The sequence below is a fragment of the Triturus cristatus genome, chromosome 10 (genome assembly GCF_964204655.1).
Source record: "Triturus cristatus chromosome 10, aTriCri1.1, whole genome shotgun sequence".
In the NCBI taxonomy this organism is placed as follows: Eukaryota; Metazoa; Chordata; class Amphibia; order Caudata; family Salamandridae; genus Triturus; species Triturus cristatus.
This window is the reverse complement of record NC_140593.1, coordinates 977,019,668-977,042,513: the sequence shown is the minus strand read 5'-3', so window position 1 is coordinate 977,042,513 and position 22,846 is coordinate 977,019,668.

The window sequence follows — 22,846 nt, the reverse complement described above, 5'->3', positions numbered from 1 at the left end:
CGAAAGATATATTTAATTCTCTGTTGCCAAACCATCTTCAATACATCTAGACAGCTAGCACTTTTTGAAGCCTGTGATTTAATCGAATACAGTTGTGAGTAACCACTGCAATCATAAATCAATGCAGGTTCTGAATCTTCATCTTTTAGAATTCTTTTTTTACAGAAACCATCACAATCTTGAAAAAGTTCTGGCTATGGTATGGGTGGCTCACATTGCAGGTATCCAAACTAAAGCAAAGGAGCAAGGCAGAAAAGCTAAGACATGTCAACAAAGGGAGGGACAAGAAGGGCTTGATAAAGGTCCAACGTACATGCCCTAAATTAAGCCAAGAGACAGGAAGGTACGGAGTTCCTTGGTGGGATATTGGCCACCTTGTGAATACTCTAGGTGGTGAGGAGGTGGGGAATACCTCCTGTAGGAACTAGGACCCTCACACACCCAGCAAGCTAGGTATCATGCTTCATCATATGGGACTGCTCCTCGTTGGGCCGGCGCCGCAATGCTCAACGGGCACCCATAAAGGGGCTCTTTATCGGAGATCTTTTGTTCCTCGTCGTATAGATGCCGTGGGTGTGAGGGGCCTAGGAAAGTGTAGATGTGGGATGTGAATGTAAAACAGGTAAGGAAGGCCTCTGTAGCGACTTTTGTTCTGTAAGGGTTCCAACCTGGTTAAAAAAAATAGAGGGGGGCGACTGTTTTGTTATAATGTGACAAAAATTTCGTTTACCCCCAGATGGTCAAAATGTTTCTCACCTCAATAAGTCATGGAGTGATCAGTGGCGATTCTTCAGGACCAAGTTGCACTGGATACCAGCGCTTAGCTGCGCCGCTGATTTGCGTTTTAAGCTTCGCGCAACGCGCGCTTTGTCTGCCTAATTTTAAAAACATCCCGTTATTACATTTGTTAGTTATTTACATTTTTCCCTGGTTTTAATTCCTGGGCTGCCCTCATATCGGTCCTCTTACCTGCATCATAATCCTGTCAACCACCGCTGCTAGAGCGGGTCCTGTCCCTGGGGTCGGGTCGCTGTGAATTCGGCGGCCATCTTGGATTGGGAGCTGTGGGGGAGGACATCGGACGCCATCTTTAGCGTCCTAGTGGCGCTTCCTAGACGCTGCCTACCTTATTTAAGGCGGTGCTTTTAGCGGGTCAGCCTTGACAAGTTGCATTGGATACCAGCGCTTAGCTGCGCCGCTGATTTGCGTTTTAAGCTTCGCGCAACGCGCGTTTTGTCTGCCTAATTTTAAAAACATCCCGTTATTACATTTGTTAGTTATTTACATTTTTCCCTGGTTTTAATTCCTGGGCTGCCCTCATATCGGTCCTCTTACCTGCATCATAATCCTGTCAACCACCGCTGCTAGAACGGGTCCTGTCCCTGGGGTCGGGTCGCTGTGAATTCGGCGGCCATCTTGGATTGGGAGCTGTGGGGGAGGACATCGGACGCCATTTTTAGCGTCCTAGTGGCGCTTCCTAGACGCTGCCTACCTTATTTCAGCCAGTCCTTTCAGCGCGCAGCGGTGACGCGCAGCGGGAGCGCCTTCCCTGCGCCTGAGTCGCGCCAGAGTCCTGCCCGTCTGCGCTCGTCCGCGCCGAGGCAGGGCCCGAGGCAGCCTGCACAGCCATTCGGTGTGACGGTATTGCGACTGTGTGGACTTGGCTATGCTGCTATATACGCGTAGGGAGTTGTTGAGGCTCCGCGCTACTCCGCACTGTGCCCAAGCTCACTTATACCCTCTCTTGGGTCCCTATCAATGCCAGGAGTGTGTATTTAGTTTGCCAACTCCTGTTCCTATCCTTAGTCTTAGGGTAGCTTCCTGTGAGTGCCCAGACCGGCCTACTATACCTCGACCAATTCCACAGACCTCTCATGACCTTAAGATCTGTCATCTTAATGTGAGGTCGATGGTTAAGCATCATCTGGACATCCATACTCTACTTATGGAGGAAAGTCCCGATATTCTTTTCATGTCAGAGACATGGCTACATGATGATGCTGTGGCCGTGATCAACCTAGCCCTCCCGGTGGAGTATGTGATGTTTACGCATAATCGTGATTCTCGAGGTGGCAGCATAGCGGCCGTGGTTAAATCATGCTATTCATGCCTATGGACAGTCTTGGACATAGTCGGCTGCGAAAGTGTCCATTTTCGCATTTCCGTTAGTCCACACTTTACCTTTTCTGGACTACTTATTTACCGCCCTCCTGGTCCAGATGCGGCTTTTAGAGCTGCTCTTCCTGAAGTGGCTAGTGCTTTAGCGCTAAAGGCTGCCAATTTTAGCATTTTAGGTGACTTAAATCTGCACCTGGATGCTCTTCACTCTCCTGCGGTTTGTAGCGTCATCGCTGATCTGGAAGCTCTTCAGCTATTTCAGCTGATTAAGGACAGTTCTCATATTGGTGGGCATATTTTAGATCCTTTTTTCACCAATCTACCTACGGTGAAAGCTCTGCCCCCCAGGCCTATGGCCTGGACTGATCACCACCTAATTGAACTGAATCTTCGGATCGATGACCCTCCTCTTAGAGCAGCGGCGCCTGTGTCTTTCAGACGCCCCTGGAATAAGCTAAATTTAGCTGATTTCCATCAGCTTCTTAGTCTACATCCTTTGGACTCTTTCACTGACATTGCGGCGGGCTATGATCACTTTTGCAGCTGGCTGACGAGTGCTTTAGACTGCCTGATCCCCATCAGGAAGTGTAATCGTCGATGTACCGGACCTAGCCCTTGGTATGACGACTCTCTTCGGCTTCTAAGGAAATCCTGTAAGCAAGCTGAGAGAGCCTGGCGCAAGTCAAATCAGCCTGGGCTAAAATCACTGTACCTCGCCAAGATAAAAATCTATCATAAGGCGATTTGTAAAGCCTGTGCTGCTTATTATTCACGCGAAATTAGCTTGAGTTCTAATCCTACTAAGCTAATATTCAAGGTACTCAAAGATCTTACCGCAAGTAGAGCCCCAGCTGCTAATATTTGCTCAGCCAGTCATTGCGAAGGCCTGGCAGCCTTTTTTGTGGAAAAGGTGGAAGCTATCTATCGTTCTTTCCCTAGCTTGTCCATCTGCCCGGAGAAACGGGCTCCTGATTTGGTAACTACCATGGGTTTGTGTTCCTTTCCTGAACTTTCGTTGCAGGAATTTGATAAGATCGCAGGGAAAGTCAAGTCAGGATCCCCTATGGATCCTCTTCGACCTGCTCAATTCAGGGATTCGGCATCACTCTGCTTCCCTTTGCTTTGCGAGCTTGTTAATCTATCTTTGAAGTCGGGTTACGTTCCAGACAGTTGGAAACAGGCACAGGTTATGCCTATCTTGAAGAAACCCGCTCTTGATCCTTTGAAGTTTGAGAACTATCGCCCTATTTCCCTTCTTCCATGGGTGGCGAAATTGACCAAGGCCTATGTTAATACCATTCTATGCAATCATATCCATTCTGCTAATATTTTAGATTCTTCGCAGAATGGTTTCCGGCCCGGCCATAGTACTGAGACCGCGCTTCTTTCCATGGTTGAATATCTGCGAACTTTGGTCGACTCGGGTCAAACGGCGGCTCTAGTACTTATAGACCTCAGTGCCGTGTTCGACACCGTCTCCCACTCAATTCTATTGTAGCGCCTGGTTGAGGTTGGTGTCGATCATGTGGCACTTGACTGGTTCCGATTGTTTTTATCTGGTCGGATTTTTAGGGTCGTTACACCTCCCTTCCAGTCTGAGCCCCATTCCATCACTCAGGGCGTTCCACAGGGATCGGCCCTTAGCCCCACACTTTTTAATATCTATGTCCAGCCGCTGGCTGCGGTCATCAAGCATTGTAATCTGACTATGGTGTCTTATGCTGATGACACGCAGCTAGCGGTTGCGATCAGTGGGGCTTCCGACCTAGAAGCCACCAAGTTCTGTGAGGGAATTAGGTCTGTGGCCCGCTGGTTGACAGATAACTGCTTGCAACTAAATGCAAAAAAAACGAGGTGCTTATCATTGGCAGGCAGAATCAAGCCTGGGGAGATCATTGGTGGCCACCTGAGCTTGGCCCTACTCCCCTTCCTGTCACTGAGGTAAAGAATCTCGGCATTTGGCTAGATTCCAAACTTAGTTTTGTTTCTTATACCAAGAAAACTGCTGCCATTTGCTTCGGGATTCTGCGCAGACTCAGATCTATCTTTAAATTCTTCAATGCTCCAACCAGACAGCTTATTGTACAAGCTACTATTCTGTCTCGGTTGGATTATGCAAGCTCTCTTTTGCTCGGAGCCAATCAGGCTGAACTTTGTAGACTCCAACGTGTTCAAAATGCTGCGGCTAGAGCCCTAGTCGGCCTGCCGAGATCATGCTCAGCAAAAAGTACTATTTTTGGTCTTCATTGGCTCCCGGTCTCTCAGAGAATTAAGTTCAAGTCTCTTTGTCTCGCGTTCAAGATCTTTAAATATTCTTCCCCGCCGATTCTCGAACAGCTCATTTTACCATATGTACCATCGCGGCCCCTAAGATCTTCAGGCTCGCACTTGGCTATAGTTCCACGCTTTAAAAGGGCTCGGGCCGGTGGCCGTTCTTTTAGTGTACTTGCTGCCAAGCTGTGGAATTCTCTTCCTGCCCATATCCGCGCCATTGACGAACTTTTGACCTTCAGGAAGGCCGTCAAAACCTATCTGTTTTTATTGGGTGCTTAGGTCTGACTTGGTTCTTTTCTTTGAATTGCTGTACGCCGGTTTCTTTGTTCAAGAAGCGCCGGGACGCCTCTTTGCTGGGGCAGCTGTGCGCTATATAAAACCAGGTAACATAACATAACATAACATAACATAACAAGTGAGTAATAACAAACTATCTACAGTGGGTGGCAAGGTGCAACGCTACCTACCACTTTATCTACCCATGGGTCATTAACCCGGAGGAAAGACAGCCAACCTAGAGTACAAAGAAGAGATTTAGAAACAACAGCAAGGTAGTAGGAAATGATCCCAGTTGAGTTCAATAGATGTGTATAAATCCACATTCTTGAGTCGAACATATTAAAAATACACAGTGCTATCATGCAAACCATTCAAGCTCTGTGTATGCTTACTGTATATTCCTTGTGTACACATGCATAAATTGCTGTGATTAAGACCGTAGTGGTGAGTAGAAGTGAGCTCACCTATTCAAGGTATCTGGTTCTGCCTCATCAGTTAGCAGCGAAGTATGAGGACACTCAAAGTGGTGTCTCTGAGTGAAATGAGACACAAATTACCAGATGATAGTAGATGGACATATGTACATTGGTTCGATGCTCGCTTATTGGCCCTGGAACACTAGGTCAGGTGGTTGTAGCCTGAGATTGTGACCCCAAACCAAAAAGTGCTCAAACAGGGCCGGTATGACTCGCGGAAGCACCGTACGCCGCGCCCTGACCACGGAGGCTCACGGAGCGGCTCCGATAACAAGGCATGGCTCCAACTCCCACAAGGACCAGGCCGCGTAATGCGCTATTTCTGTGAAGTAAAGGTGTCTGCTTAGAGCTCAGTAGCTTAAGGCTGTCAGCGCCTGGTCCCGGTACCTCTTACCTCTATTAGTCGCCGGTGTCAGGAAAAGCCTCCAACAGGATGTACATACTCACCTGCTCCCGCTCGTTGTGTGTACCTGCTGACCCCTGTGAGAAAAGATACATCGGTATGACCATGAGAGCTATTAAGACCAGAATATCTGAACATAAGAGCAGTATTCGTTGCCTTAAGACAAACACCAAACTATATACCCACTTTACAGAACTGAGACATCTCCCAGAAAGTCTAAGTTGGGCGGTTCTTGAGGCACATCAACAAATAACACACACGGCCCTGTTCAGGATTGAACAAGTGTGGGTGTTTCGGCTTGACTCGGCCAATGGTGGCCTAAATGATGATATCCCTTGGAGCACCATTAATTAATAGATGACACCCACTTACAGCGGGCCCTGGTAGCTTAACATTCTCTATGAGATGGCCACCATGGTCTCCTGGAGGTCCCTCTGTCACTGAACCAACCGTGACCATAACAAACCACCACATACAGTGCCCTCTATCTATACATACTGTATCCATCAAAAAGTTTTTTGCGGCTTTACCTATATACCAGCTTCTACGCACCAACACATTCCCCATACCGGTATGGCCGTGGATAACTAAAACACACTCCAGGATGGCCACCATGGTTCCGTCCTTAATGATATCACATGCACCAACACATACCCCATACTGTTATGGTCGTGGGTAACTAAAACACACTCTATTATGGCTGCCTTGGTTACATCTATAATGATATCACGTTTCCACCACCACGTGATGTCGATTGATACCAACTGTGACCACTTAACCTGCCCTGTTGTATGGCCGTGTGTAACTAAAACACACTCCAAGATGGCCACCATGGTTCCGTCTTTAATAATATCACAATTCCACTACCACGTGATATCGTTAGATACCAGCTGTGGCCACCTTACCTGCCCTGCGGCTCCCACAGCAGGTATTTAAACACGTTCCTGCTGTGACTTGATACTTTCTTGGTTGCAGCGGAGTGGGTAGGTCAGCCACGAGGCTCCGAGCGGGAGCAGGTGAGTATATACATCCTGTTGGAGGCTTTTCCTGACACCAGCGACTAATAGAGGTAAGAGGTTCCGGGACCAGGCGTTGACTGCCTTAAGCTACTGAGCTCTAAGCAGACACCTTTACTTCACAGAAACAGCGCATTACGCGGCCGGGTCCTTGTGGGCGTTTGCGCTATGCCTTGTAACCGGAGCCGCTCAGTGAGCGTCCGTGGTCAGGGCACGGCGTACGGCGCTTCCGCGAGTCATACCGGCCCTGTTTGAGCACCTTTTTTAATTAGATGGTGTCATTGGTTTGGGGTCACAATCTCAGGCTACAACCACCCTGACCCGGACCTTTTGCCCCTCACAACCTAGTGTTCCAGGGCCAATAAGCGAGCATCGAACCAATGTACATATGTCCATTTACTATCATCAGGTAATGTGTGTCTCATTTCACTCAGAGACACTACTTTGAGTGTCCTCATACTTTGTTGCTAACTGATGAGGCAGAACCAGATACCTTGAATAGGTGAGCTCACTTCTACTCACCACTACAGTCTTAATCACAACAATTTATGCATGTGTACACAGGGAATATACAGTAAGCATACACAGAGCTTGAATGGTTTTCATGATAGCACTGTGTGTTTTTAATATGTTCGACTCAAGAATGTGGATTTATACACATCTATTGAACTCAACTGGGATCATTTCCCACTACCTTGTTGTTGTTTCTAAATCTCTTCTTTGTACTCTAGGTTGGCTGTCTTTCCTCCGGGTTAATGACCCATGAGTAGATAAAGTGGTAGGTAGTGTTGCACCTTGACACCCACTGTACATCGTTATTTATTACTCACTTGGTCCTGAAGAATCGCCACTGATCACTCCGTGACTTATTGAGGCGAGAAACATGTTGACCATCTGGGGGTTGAGCGAAATGTTTGTCACATTATGACAAAACAGTCACCCCCCCCTCTATTCCTTTTAACTAGGTTGGAACCCTTACAGAATAAAAGTCACTACAGAGGCCTCCCTTACCTGTTTTACATTCACATCCCACAACTACACTTTCCTAGGCCCCTCACACCCACGGCACCTATACGGCGAGGAACAAAAGATCTCCGATAAAGAGCACCTTTATGGGTGCCCATCCAGCATTGCAACGCCGGCCCGACGAGAAGCAGACCCATATGATGAAGCATGACACCTAGCTTGCTGGGAGTGTGAGGGTCCTATTTCCGACAGGAGGTATTCCCCACCTCCTCACCACCTAGAGTATTCACAAGGTGGCCAATATCCCACCAAGGAACTTCGTACCTTCCTGTCTCTTAGAAAAGCTAAGACCACATTCATCAATTTCCGTTGGGCGTGATATGTCCATCTGTACGAAAGATCGGCCCGACTACACTTGCTGACTATGGATATTTACTCCTGCAAAAAGGTGACTACCCGGTACTACAGAATGACAGCAATGCCTGTGGAAGGAAAATCCTTTTCAGGAAAATCAGCTATGCTCATAACACCAATTTCGAAAAGCAACAAATAATTAAAAAAGATATGAAGATAACAGCATGGTGTGTGGCATGAAATATGTATGGCATGTCGTGAGGACTTTGGTAACCATAACTGGCAAATTTCACTGGTTTTATGCATTTGAGGTAGAACCAAAATTCACTTTTTAAATGTGAATTTTTATGTGAAAATTAATGAATATATATATGTTTGCAATAGTTGTAAATGAGTCAGATCTCTGCCGAAATGCGTAAACATGGTTGTGCCATATTTAACGGATTAAAACAATTGTGAGAAAAGCATCTGGGGTGTCAGCCAATCTTTCCTTAAAGGAGCGTATATTAAAAATGAAAAAGCTTTCAGAAGGTGGGGCTAGTTGGGATATGGTCCTCTAGGGTGCCAGAGATTCTTGCTGTGGTGCCATTGCTTAACAAATCTCTATAAACTTTCCCAAAAAACTGTAGCCACATTGGCTCTTTTGTGGAAAGTTTGGTGCTGATCTGTGGCTGGGGTGAAGATGAAAGAAGTGCAAAAAGTGTATTTGCTCATGTTAATTCCCATAGGAAAGTTTGCTCTCCGATACAGAAAATACGGCTGAATGGAAGAGCATCAAATTGGCAAATAGTTAAAACTTTACTCAGAAAGTGTGTTTTTTATGATTTGGTGCAAACCTTTTTAGCCATTTAAAAAAAAAGGCATTTAAACAGGGGCTCAGGGTGGGCATGAAGAGTTTAATCCTTGCAAAAAGTTCGGAGTATCTGTACGGTTGATTCCACTTGTTTCCTGTGATCCCAAAATATAAAAAAAATAGATGCTTCTGATTAGTTGAGGGAGCTTTTTCTTCCATCTGCTATTTGGTACTGCTGATCCAGTCCCAGTCCTGCATGACTGAAATTATCTGATTGGCTGGTCTTGTGGCCAGCGCCGCCAGGCATGGCCTTGAGATGTGCAGAGTACGTGTTGGTCACTCCCTTGGTGTTGGGCATTACATGATGGTTAGGATGCGGAACCTGGCACGAAGGCAATGTGCAGCAAAGCTGGCCGCTGACAAGTCTCTACCCCCAAACCCCACTGCGGAGAGCCAAATATGCTTTAACCATTGGGCAGAAACATAACAAAAAGCATATTTTTCTTTTATTTTTTAACCAAGAAAGGTATTTCTAAGATTCACTTTTTTTTTGGGGGGGGGGGGGGTGTAAAGAACGAAGGAGTCAAGATGTATATAAAAATATACTTGTTTATTTAAGCGCCAAATAAGGACCCACTGGTGCAAGAGCTAAAGCGTAGCGCTAAGGCAAACTCCAACCTCTTCTGCTCATTCAAACTAAAGCTCTTGCATCAGTGAATTCCAAATTACATATTAGGATTCCATATTACAAGCACAATACTGAGATTACATAGCAGACTTTAAATTCTATAATTAACATGAAAGAAAGACACAATTACCACATGTATCCTTTAACAACAAACAATAAACACAATTATTCTAAAATATAATCATCAAACTTCTTTGGTACCATGGTACTTCTCTTCTGTAACACAACATTATCCTCAACAGAGGATTTAGCACTCTCTTCCACAGTAGACTCCAATTGACGTGCATCAGGAATAGTGATACTTCCATCCCCAATACAATCTTGAGGAGAAGCACCCCCTGAACAATTTTCATCAAACCACACATCACCATCCAACGCCTTTTCAAAAAAAAATTCTTGCCCCGGTTTGAAAACTACAATAGAATTTTTGTTCCACCAACCCTTGTCCTTCAACAAAACAGCAGAATCAGTGACCCTTTCAACTTTGAAGGGAACAGTGAACTTAGAAGAACCTTTACGTGTCAATGTAGGTTTGATAATTCGTACCCAGTTACCAATTTCCACACTCTTACTTTTGGTCTTGTGACAGATGTCATGATAAGACTTATCACAAGTACAATAATTAGTTTTGTTCCTTCTAGCTTTGGCAATAGAAGATTCAAAAGTGTCCCCCTCAACATTCTTCTTGAAGAAAGGCATCAACAAAGACTTGACCTGTCTACCTCTCATCAAAAAATATGGAGACCCTCCCGTGCGTGCATTAGGGGTTATGTGATAACTCCAAACATTTTCTTTAAAAAAATCAAAAACATCCAGATTGCTCTCAAATGCAGCTTGGATCCCTTCTTTTATAAACCTGTTGGTCCTTTCAACTTGACCACTGGAACGGGGGCAATACAACGGTGCCCTCTCAGAACGCACAACAAATTTACTCCAAATGTTTTGCATCTTACTAGAAATGAATTGCACCCCGTTGTCTGACATAAGAGAAACAGGTGCCCCCTCAATTCTAAAAGTATATTCCAAAAATAATATAACCTCATGAGTGACAGGATGTTCCACAAAGGTGTAATACAACCACTTGGAAAAGTTGTCAATTAGAACAATCAAAAGCCTCTTCTCCCTGCCCAAACACTCATACGGAACTGAAAAATCAATAGAAACTTTCTCCCAAGGTCCCATAGAAGCATCCTGAATGGACAAAGGTTCAGAAGAAACTTTCCAATGTTTGTCAGATTTAACACATACAAAACAGGTATCCACAAACCGCTCAACACAAGCATCCATACCTGGCCACCAGTAGTGAACTCTGAGCAATGTTTTTGTTCCTGACACTCCAGGGTGCCCAGAATGAGCTAACTGGATACGTTTTCCTGACACCAGCCGTTGGCACAAACAAATCCTGCCTCAATAAGATGTAATTTTCAATGCTGAGTTCATTGGCAACCTGTGCAAAACTTCGAAGAGGAGTTTCTAAATTCTTGCAAGACGGCCAACCATTATCAACAAAATGCTCAACTTTGGACAAAATAGTATCAACAGCTACAAAGTCATTCCATTCTTTTTTAGAAATGGCAGAATTACAAGCATCAATGGCATCTACCATAGCCACGCACACTCATGCTGGTCAATGACCTCACCCTCACATTCTTCAACTGGTGGAGTCTAGACAGACAATCCGCAGTGAAATGTTTTCCACCAGGAATGTGTTGAATCTCAAAATTAAACTCCTGCAATCTAGCAAAGAGTCTTACAAGCCTGGACGAATCCTTACCACTCCTAACACCATCCATCATGTAAACAAGTGGCTTGTGATCAGTAACAAGAACGAAAGGTCGCCCCCCCCACAATCATTTTTTTTGCTTTTCTACTGCCCATACACAGGCCAAAGCCTCTTTTTCAATGGTACTATAATGTTTCTCTGCACCTCAAATCCCCCTGGAAATGAACGAAATAACTCTGTCTTTGCCATCCACCATCTGTGTAAACACAGCACCTAGTCCGACAGCACTGGCATCAACAGTAACATAAGATTTGCCCTGAGGGTCAAAGGTATTGAGATCAGGAGCTTAAGCTATACGTTTTATGACATTATTAAAGGCTTCATCAAGAATAGCAGTCCAAGTAAATGGAGACCCTTTTTTTAAAAGTTGTTTAAGAGGCTCTACGACAAGGGCATAGCCTTTAACGAATCTGGCATAATATTCGCCTAACCCTAGAAAAGAACACAATGAATCTTTATCTTGAGGTTTGTTAGCTTTCTCCAAGGTGTTCATGAGATCTTCCTTGGGAAAACTGCCATTAGGAGTGATCCTATGACCCAAATAATCAATTTCATCAACTAGAAATTTGCATTTGTCCTTACTCACAGTCATCCCCTTACTTTCTAAAATCTTTAACACATTATCAAGAATGATGTTGTGTTGTTCACAAGTCTCAGCAAAAATTAAAATGTCATCCTGAAATGACTGCACACCACTCAAACCCTGAAATAAACTCTCAATTAATTTCTGAAATACACTGGCTGCTGAAGGCAGCCCAAACGGCATTCTTAAAAAACTGTAAAGACCAAATGGAGTGATAAAGGCAGTTAGATCTTTTGAAGATTCATCAAGAATCACTTGGTGGTAAGCTGACTTCAGATCAATTATTTAAAAAAAAAATGCACCATTTACAGCTGCTAACAGTTCCTGAATTCTGGGCAAGGGGTATGTATCTACCACTATGTTTTTGTTCAAAGACCTGAGGTCCACACACAATCTTAAATCTTGATTTTTCTTAAGAGCAATAACTATAGCAGAAACACACTCAGACCTATCGGTGGATTCAATGATGCCCTCAGAACATAAAGTACCCAAATGAAATTTGAACTTTTGGCGTATACCTAGAGGAACCATGCGTACTTTGTGTTGTATAGGCACAGCCCCCTTTTTAAGTTTGAATTTGTGTGTGTAACCTTTTACTTGACCAACTTCATCTGAAAAAACATTTTGGTGCTTATTAAGAATGGCATCCACAGAACACTTATCAACGGAAACACTCTTGACTACAATGTTCCTTAATTGAATGGGACGATCTGAGCCTGGGCATAAAACAACACCCAACTTTGCCAACTTTCCCAAATCATACCATCCTACTATGTTTTTGCCATCAACAGCAACGTACATTTTGGTAGACACTTCAAATTCTAGGGTATCTTCAAAGCAACCCAGCATACTACTATCAAAATTACCAAACGCCTTAGGATTAACATCAGTTTCCCTGAGTTTGGCATCCACCCAATTATCTTTGAAGAAAGTATCAGACAAAATGGTAATGGGCGAGCCTGAATCTGCCATGGCTTCAAAAGCCACATTGCCAATTAGAACAATACCTAAAGGCGCCTTAAAAGGAACAGCAAGATTGTTCACAGAGTTATCAAATGAATCATCATAAGCAGTAAGACGTAGATTCTGCAAATCATGCTCAACATTAGAAATACTATTCACATTGGTATTTGAAATTTTCTTTGGTGCTCTGCACACTGTCGAAAAGTGGCCACATTTGCTACATTTGATGCATTTTTTCTTTAAAGTAGGACAGTCAGGAAAATTCGCCAAATGCAACTTAGAGCCACATCTATAACAACTAGGCTTATTATCCCTGGCTGTTTTAACATTACTCCTACAGAATGATTGTATGGCACAAACAGGAGAAGCAGCAATTTTGCTGTCTTCAGCTGTGACCAGCTTCCTCGAAGAGAACAACATCTTGGACCCGTCCCAGTCCGGGTTCCGCAGCAACCACAGCACCAAAACTGCCCTCATCGCCACCACCGACGACATCAGGATCATAATCGACAACGGAGAAACCGCAGCCCTCATCCTCCTGGACCTGTCAGCAGCTTTCGACACAGTCTGCCACCGCACACTAAGAGCACGCCTCCACGATGCTGGAATCCAAGAGAAGGCCCTAGACTGGACCACCTCCTTCCTCTCCGGGAGAACACAGAGCGTCCGCCTCCCCCCTTCCGCTCCGAAGCTACCGAGATCTTCTGTGGCGTACCCCAAGGTTCATCTCTCAGCCCAACGTTGTTCAACGTCTACATGGCACCACTTGCCCACATCGCCCGACAGCACGACCTAAACATCATCTCCCACGCCGACGACACCCAGCTGATCCTCTCGCTCACCAAGGACCCCCACATCCCCCAAACCCCTGAAACGACTCCAACGCATCCAGAACTCCTCCACACACCTGATCCTCGACATCCCCCGCCGCAGCCACATCACACCCCACCTGAAAGACCTGCACTGGCTCCCCATCAACAAGAGGATAACCTTCAAGCTCCTCACCCATGCACACAAGGCACTCCACGACACCGGACCAGCGTACCTCAACAGATGACAACCCTGCCCGCCAGCTCCGCTCCGCAGACCACGCCCTCGCCACCATCCCCCGCATCCGAAGAGTGACCGCCGGCGGCAGATCATTCTCCCACCTCGCCGCCAAGACGTGGAACACCCTCCCCATCTGCCTACGGCAGACCGAAGACCTTCTAACTTTCAGGAGACTCCACAAGATCTGGCTCTTCGAACAGTAGCAGCATTCCCCCTCCCTAGTGCCTTGAGACCCTCACGGGTATGTAGTGCGCTTTACAAATGCTATGATTGATTGATTGATTGATTGATTGATTGATGACTTTGGCAGATTGAACGGACCTTTCAGTCCCTTAAGCTAAATCTAAAACTTCAGCCAACGTAGGATTGCGGCAGGCGAGCAGTCTTTCTTGTACTATTTTCGACTCACGATTAAAAACAAACTGATCTCTAATGCAGAAATCAACATTTGCTCCAAACTCACAATTCGCAGCCAATACTCATTGATAGTCTCATCAGCAAGTTGCTTCCTTTTGTGAAAAGAATGTCTTTCAATCAACACATTAGGTTCATCCTCAAATTGTTTCTCTAACCTTGCCACTGCTTCCTTGTAAACATTCCACCCATCTCCTTCACTGCTGGGTGGTGTTATAGGTACACGATTCTTGAAGATTTCTATTGCTGCTGTGCCAAGAAAACTGAATAAGATAGCTTTCTTCCTATCAGGTGAAAATGTGGTGCCATCAATGGCTAATATGTAGTTCTCAAATGTTTCAAACCATTTTTTCCATCGCAATTTTGGTTTCCCTGGAATTTGCAAGAAAATTGTAGGCTGATTGCAAATCTGTGAAGCTGCCATACTTTGTAAAATTCTGAAAAGACAATAAAAAGCAGACCATAAAACAGCAAGAAAAAAGAGAGAGGAAAAAAAAAACTTTAAATACATGTGAAGTAAATGTAATTATCAATATTATAAATATCACTGTTGAAATAAAATCATTGGTTCCAAATGCACATACTAAATGTACTCGATACCAGTGTGCACATCACTGAAGACAAACGTATTAACGTTTTTAAATATGCACATAGTAAATGCATCTGCTCAAAGTGTGCATATCACTGTTGAAGAAATTCAAAATGCTGTATAATATTGTAAAAAAATAATGATAAACTCAAACAAGCGTGTGCATCAGTGTAACACACAAAGACTGAAGACTAAAAATGAAAGTACCATATAAACTGGATCCCTGAAGAATAGTGTGCGAATCACAAAATCCGCTCCAATGGCAAAAAATTGTTCCAAAAGGCAGAAGAGATGCACACGAATCGTACGCTGATAAGTAAAACAGTTCAGTGTGAAATTGAAGCAGTTCACTGGAAATCCAATATGGCCGTCTCGTAACGTGTAAGACGTGCAGGGTACGTAGTGCTCGCAGCAGCGTGAGGTCACAAATTACGTAGTGCTCGCAGCAGCGTGATGTCTCCTAGTAACCAGGCTGACAACAATCAATAGATGCGTCACAAGTAGGTAGGAGGACGATCACGCGAAGACTGGAAAACACTCACGTGCAGAACACTGAGTGCAAGCAGGTGTTCATGAGCAGAAAGGTCGCGACTGCTTGTAAAATTTCAAATATTCAGTGAATTGATGACTTCACAGTACCTTAAGTGAAATCACGAAGAATAGTGATGTAGAAGCAGGCAGTTAATTCCAAAAGGCGAAGGTCACAGTAAGATCCTTAAATCTTCAATCGGAAAGCAGTGAAAACAGAAAAAATCTTCCACAAATGTATTCTTTTATTATAACGCACAGTGGGTCGGCACTATCCCATCCTCGTCGCCATTGTAAAGAAGTGAAGGAGTCAAGATGTATATAAAAATATACTTGTTTATTTAAGTGCCAAATAAGGACCCACTGGTGCAAGAGCTAAAGCGTCCAGCTAAGGCAAACTCCAACTGCTTCTGCTCATTCAAACTAAAGCTCTTGCATCAGTGAATTCCAAATTACATATTAGGATTCCATATGACAAGCACAATACTGAGATTACATAGCAGACTTTAAATTCTATAATGAATATGAAAGAAAGACACAATTACCACAGGGGTTAAATGTGTTATTTATTTTTTCTATGGTTTTTATAGTTTTTGTGTGTTCAACTAAAAATAAAAATAAAACAAGGCATCTGAACTTGGATTAAAAAAAAAATATGACTTCATGAACTCCAGTTGGGAACCCCAGAAAAAAATATTTTGTTGTGTAGACCAAAAAGTAAATACATTGTACTATTGCACAAATGTAGTGGTATTTGCCCAAGCATAGGTTTACAGCATGTACAACTATGCATGCAGATATGCATGTTTTTCATGAGTAGTCTGGAAACCTGTGAATGTCAAAACCTTCCAGTTGCACTCCTCAGGAGTGTTGCAAGTGCCTGAAAGTCCTACATCTGCACCAAGTAATGAAAGTACCATGTGTGCACCAAGGTGAAAACCTGCGCATAAAGACAAATATTTGAAAAAATAAATTGATTTAGAGTTTGTTGTCAACATTTTAGAACAATTCTTTTCAGGTTAACATTGATCTTGCCAATAAAAAAATAAATGATGGGTTAGTTGCATTGTAATTTGTCTACCTGAATGTACTATCCTTTGTCTACCTGATGTTCTATCCTTTGTTTGCTGTGAAAGGCTGTGTGGGCATGGAAGTACTTATTAGCATTTTAGTGCCATGGCAACCATCCATTTACATTCCCAGTTTAATTGAGAAACTGTAAGTCGCATTGTTGTCTTAACTGAAAACGCTCCTCACTTTTATTAATGCTTGTAAATTATGAAAGAGGGAGTTCAGTGCTAAGCAGAATATATATATATGTAATATTAGAATGTGCTAGTTGTATGAGAGAGTATTCGTGAGTGATAGAGGGAGGACAACACAGGGAAGCCAAATGCTATAACTTGAGAGAAAGCAAGAACAATGGAGGAAGAGAAATAGACAAAGGCAAATATAGTGAAAGAAGGAGAAAAAGTGCTCTACAGAGGAACGAATTGCCAAGATGCAGGCTAAAAGATAGAGGTAAGAGACGAGTAGAAATAGTCATAGGCAGTGAGAAGAGAGGAGAGACAATGAAATGGTCAGGAAAGAAAAGTAATTATGTCAAGTTTGTGCTATTTTAGCATTTAACATTTCTGTACAAAGTATGTTTCGTGGTTGTAAAAATGTAGTAAAACAGTTTTTTGCCTATTTCCAAAAACTCTCAAACAAAAGAAAATATTTGCAAAGTTGACTCACTTCACAACTTGAGGGTATAGCAAAGTTTTATATCTAGGTGAAAAGTGTGACATTGTGTGAAAGCAGCATAACATTGTTTCACCTAGCTCATTACCCAAAGCCAGATGTCTTACCTAAGGGTAGTCCCGAGGCACTTGACATGTTGTGTCCCTTCTTGATGCCAACAGCTAGAGATGATCAGTCCTGCACCTTCTTTCTCACTTAAGTGAGCAAAGCAGGGGCACACCCAGCAGGGACACTGCCATCCCCCACAGCACAGCAAAGTTTGTGCCCTGTGCCCAAGGAGAGTGTTGGAGGCCATATTGACAGCTACCTATATGCTTGTGCATCTCCTATCTTAGTAACGTGAACTACCTGCCACAGACGGGAACTGCATGGTGGTGCCTGCAGGCTACCTAGAACTCTAGGTGTAGATAGAAGTGAATAGTTAAGCCCACTTCAAAATCAAGCCCTTCCCAAGAATGTATTATTTGTTGAATTGTTTAATCCTTTTTGAATGAAATGTAGTTATCATTGTTGGCTGCCACTTTCACCATCTAGTCTAACAACAAATAACCTGATGACATGAGCCTCCACAGCCACTGGCCAACAGACAGAAGGTATGGGAGGTACCAAAACATGTTTTAGTCTCTTAGAGTCCACACCCAAGTGCTTTAGCTTTCTTGAGTGAATGGCATGATGAACACGCACCATGGATCTTCCACAAATTCGGTGCCCAATGCAGCTCTCCTCTTGGGATCACTCTATCAGCATTTGGGCTACTCACATGCTCCTGGAACTATGCCTCTGGTCAAAAGGGTAACTGAAAGGGTGTTGTCTCCCAACCGTAAACCCCACTGTCCATGAGGTTAGGCCCATAAATCCAGTGCACTTTGGGATTGGAGTTACTCGTTATCTACATGGTGTTTTGGGAGCAAGCCCTACCATAAGCACAACCTCACCCTCATGGTGGCAGAAGATAGATACTAGTGTACCCTCTTGAATAAGGCTCAGTGGATGACAATCTACAGATCACAACAAGCTCTACTACTTATCAAACACTGGTCTAAAACCAGTCTATCTACAACTGATTTGACACTGTGTGACTAATGAGCACTCAGTGCTCTTTGAATAATGTTTTTTGTCCACTTTCTGTCAATACTGACCTCCCCAGCTTAGTAGGACTTCACACCAGCCTATACACCAGCTATTCCAAGACAAATGAGCCTTAAGAGCTCTGCAATATTTTTGCTGTATAGGATAGTGTGAGAATTTGGGTAATTGATTGAGGGGTGTGTGAGCCCTTCTCAAGCAACAGCCACAATCCTTGTAGGGTGAACCACAACACTTCACTAATTTATCCTATGCTTAACCCTCTGGTAACTTAGCACAAAAACAGGCTTATCTCAGAGGCAATGTGTAAAATATGTATGCAGCACATAAACAGTAATAAAGTCAAGACAAGAAAAATCTGAAACTAATTTAGGAAAATAGAGTGAAATGTAATACATTTTTGACAACAAAACAACAAGAAATCAGTAAGACCAAAGTTATGAATTTCTAAAGTTTAAAGTGAAAAATAGCGCCTTAATATATCAACCACCAACCATGGACTTCTAGGCATGTCAGACCAGAGCAAAGTCTAAAGTTAATGCTGACCCAATGAAGCGCGGTTCAGATACGCAAACTGGATTGGGCCCTATCTCCACTTACCTTTGGACTTAGAAGAAAAGTTGAATATAAATGTCTGAGAAGGTAAAGTTCAGTGGGGCAAGGCATCCAGGTGGTCTCAGAATTCTATGTTCGGATTTAGTCCATTTTATGAATATTGAAAGTTTCCAAGGTACAAAGTTGCAGGCTGCGGCTGTACGAAGTCTCAGTGAAGAGTTCTGTGTTCAGATTTAGTCTATTTTATGGAAGTTTAAAGTTTCCAAGGTACAAAGTTGTAGGCTGTAGCTTACAAGAGCTGCTCGAGGCCAGATAGCCCTTCTGTGAGGAGTTGCTGAACAAGATTTGCTGATTGAGAGAAGAATATAGCAGGAACTACCATGAAGGCACACCGACGGGAGATGTATCATGAGAGGATCGGCAGCAGGTAGGTGCCAGCCTCCTCTCATTTCTCAGAGTACTTTTTGGCTGAACATTTTTGAAGTTCCAAGTTTTGTATTTGGGTAATTTGGCCAAATTTAGCACCACTTCAAAGTGTCCAGGACTGGGGGTCACCCCTAAGAGGGTCAGGACTCGCTCAGGCTGTGTGAAGATGTGGGTTCAAGATGTTTGGAGCCTTTTCTGTCCCTATGGCTCTGATCAGAAGGCCAGTTAATTAACCATTGGAGTCACTCTGAAAGTCCTTGGTTCAAGCAGAAAAGCAGGTCTCAAGCAGCAGGGCAGTCCTCTGAGGGTACAAGGCAGGCTTCAGGTAGCAGGACAGGTCTCATGGTGAAGCAGGGAAGTGCTCTGAAAATACACAGCAAGGCATAGGCAGCAGGGCAGTCCCCTGAGAGTCCTCTGCAGGTCTAGAAGTGAACTGAAGAGTGGGTCTGAGTGTTGTCATTTTATAGGTGGTGCCAGCTTTGAAGTAAAACCTCCTGAAGTTTCCCTCTCCACATAAGGGGGCAGTGCTTCCCTGCCCTGGTCCCCAATGCCTGGCGCATAAATTGCTACTGTGAAGGTCTTTGTTTGTGTGCTGAGGCAGCTTCTTTGAAGTGCACGTGGGGCTGCGCACAGTTCTACCCCGTATCCTGCCAAGATGGGCAATGCTGTCAACAGCCAGTCCCCCTATTGTGTGGCTGTCTGGGAGGCATGCACAAAGGCCAACTGCAAATTATGCCCTGATGCATCTTCGTCTAGTTATGTCAGTTTCATAGTTTATTGTATGATTGATTAAAATCATTACAATTTACAAAAAGGTAAAAATTACATTACATACACAAACAGAAAAAACACCCAAGCGAAGTCACACTCAATGGAAAAATGGCTTACGGTTATTAAAATTTAAACAACACTAATAAAACACATGAAGTGTGAACTAAAGTGCAAGTACTAAGCCACAGGCATATATTCTTTTGATCTGATCTGAGTTAGTCTTAAGCTATTAAATTACTCGTACCATTTTAAAGTAAGAACCAGCAGCTTTATGATAAGAACTGCGCGCAGTGATACTTAAAACAAGAAATACAATGCTTTATAATAAAATTACAGTCAGTCTTCAAAGGTCCTACTGTACATTTAATCAATTATGGGTTGAGCATGTGGACCGCTAGTTACGGGGGCTTTTAAGGTGCTTAAGTGTTTGAGCTATTACCCAGATCGGCATTGATCTCACAGCTTACTTTCTATTTTCCTCTAAGCCTGCTTGCCGGAAAAGTTTCCTTAATTCTGCAAGATATTTTACACCCCGGCAGGACAGGATTATAGAGGAACCATCCATCCATTGAATTACGGCTTGCCTGCATGTGCGAATATTCAGTTAATTAAAAATGGGTTTCAAAAGCTGTTTCCTCAACTCCTTGAGTGCAGGACATGCGCATAGCATCTTTGTCTATATACGTAAGAGTTCCTGACACAAGTCTGCTACAGCTAACAAGCACCGTTGCTATGTGCCATCTAAGGAGTTCCTAAATATTGTAGGTGACATTTGGGTCGTCCCTATATATATATTCCTTGAAGATCACCTGCTCAGTCTAACATTGCCAGCCTTCCTCTACATCATTCACTATCTTGTGCTGGAATTCGCTAATCGATTTCCATATTACATTCTGCTGATCGTATTCCTTGGCATTTATGAGACATGGGAATATTCCCATCGCAAATAAGTATTCTTGTTTTCTGTTCCTATTGGTGTCTATGTAAATTCTCGGTGACTCTGAACTATCTGTAGACTCTTGAGCCCTGATATTATTGTTTAAGTGGACACACTAGTAGTAGCCAATGCCATTGTCTCAAGCCCTGATAAATATGAATGGATGAACAGTTGATACCCACCGAAATGTGAGTCAACATTTTATTTGTTTGTCGTAAGTGGCTTGGCTTCAAGCTAAGTTGAAGTTGCCGTTGACTGCCCTTCTTCTTACTTGAAGACCTATATGTTGCTGTTAGGACCTTACATTTCAAATTTTTCACTTTAGGGGTTATTGATTTCTATTCTGTCTTTTAAACATACATTGCTTTCAGTTGCCATATATTGTACATATGAATTTTGAATAATGAAGCCAAAAGTAAATTTTCCAGATACTCTCTGAATTAACCTTATTAATGTGTATTTGGACTCAGTTGTTCTGGTACTTACAGACTATTTGACCCACTGGATATGAGTGGCATTTTAAAATTTGTCTGGTATATTGGTGTATTTTTACTTTTGTGATTCATGGGTTCTCTATTTCCACTTTAAAATATTCCCTATCGACTGTGTTTATAGGTACAACTGCCAATCACACTTACTCATGGGACCCAGGAAACAGGCTGCAGGCGCCAAATGGTTAGTACAAGAAAATGCCAAATTTCTGAAAGTAGCTTTTTCAGAATTGCAATTACAAATCCAACTTTAATGATAAATAGGATTTTGAATAATAATTCCTTAGAAAGCAAGCATGGCATTTCAACCTGCTCCCACACAAAAGCTATCACTTATTAAATGTAATAAGGTAACCTAATGTTATCCTATCGAAGGGCTTGGCCTCACAGTAGAAACATTCCAATTTGTGAGTTTTTCTATACTAGGACATGTAAAACTTAAAAGTACATGTGCAACTTGTTACTGTGTTTGAGAGCGTGAGCGCAAGCACCTTTCCACTGTTTAGAAGTGGGGGAGTAAGCTTTATTTGATCTCCAGGATCTTTAAAGCAGCATACAATACATAACAAAACAACAATAAATAGTTATACATGGCTGCATGCTTTAGAAGTGCTAAAGTGCACAGAGTCCTAAAGCAAAAAAAACAAAAAAAAACAGCAAAACTGGAGGGGAGAAGGCAAAATGTTTGGGCGAAGACCCCCCTAAGGCTGACAGATCTAACAGATAGATTTTGTCACAGTCCAACTGATGGTAGCTTTGCTTCACTGGAACTTCATCTCAGCAGACACAAAGAATGTTTGAACTTGTAATTTGTCTTTTACTGAGTAGGATTTCTACTGCAGCAGCACATCATCAGTGCATAAAGATTATGGCAAGACAGTCAAAACCTATCTCAGGATCAAAAGTGGAAATACAAGGTGTCAAGTAGAATTTCTAAGAAGACTAGTGTTTTACACATTCTGACACAACAAAAAAAGACATGTTCTACAGACAAGACCAATGGTATAGGGTGCCAGAAGATCTATTGGAAATTCAGCAAGGTTTCCTGGATATGAAGACCCACATAATTTAGTCCAAGGCTGCTGCAACAGAAGGAAACTGGACAAATTCAACTTTGTTTACTTCATTTCAGAAAGGTTTAAAGGAGGGAATCAAAGAAAAATTATCACGCATAACAAGAACTGCCAGTCTACAGAATTTAATAATGACAGTAATTCAAATTGAAGGCCAGATTTAAGAGCGAAGATTGAAGAAGAAGAAGGTCCGAAATAAGATCCTGGAAATGTATTCACAATGTCTTTTTGTAGGTGGCCGACAAAAATTGACTATTAATGATCTCTGTTGTGATTCTCAAACTCTGATGAGCAGCTGTGATTGAATTGAGGCACAATTGTGGAACAATTAGTCCAGAGGATTTATTTAGCCGTTGATTGTCTTTACTCTGTAAATCAGGGTGGTGGAGGAAATAACTTACGCAACCCTGATGGACAGAATACCGCCATATTGTGAGTTCATTGTGCGCTCGGAGGTGATCTGTGTACCTTCACAGGAGTCACCATC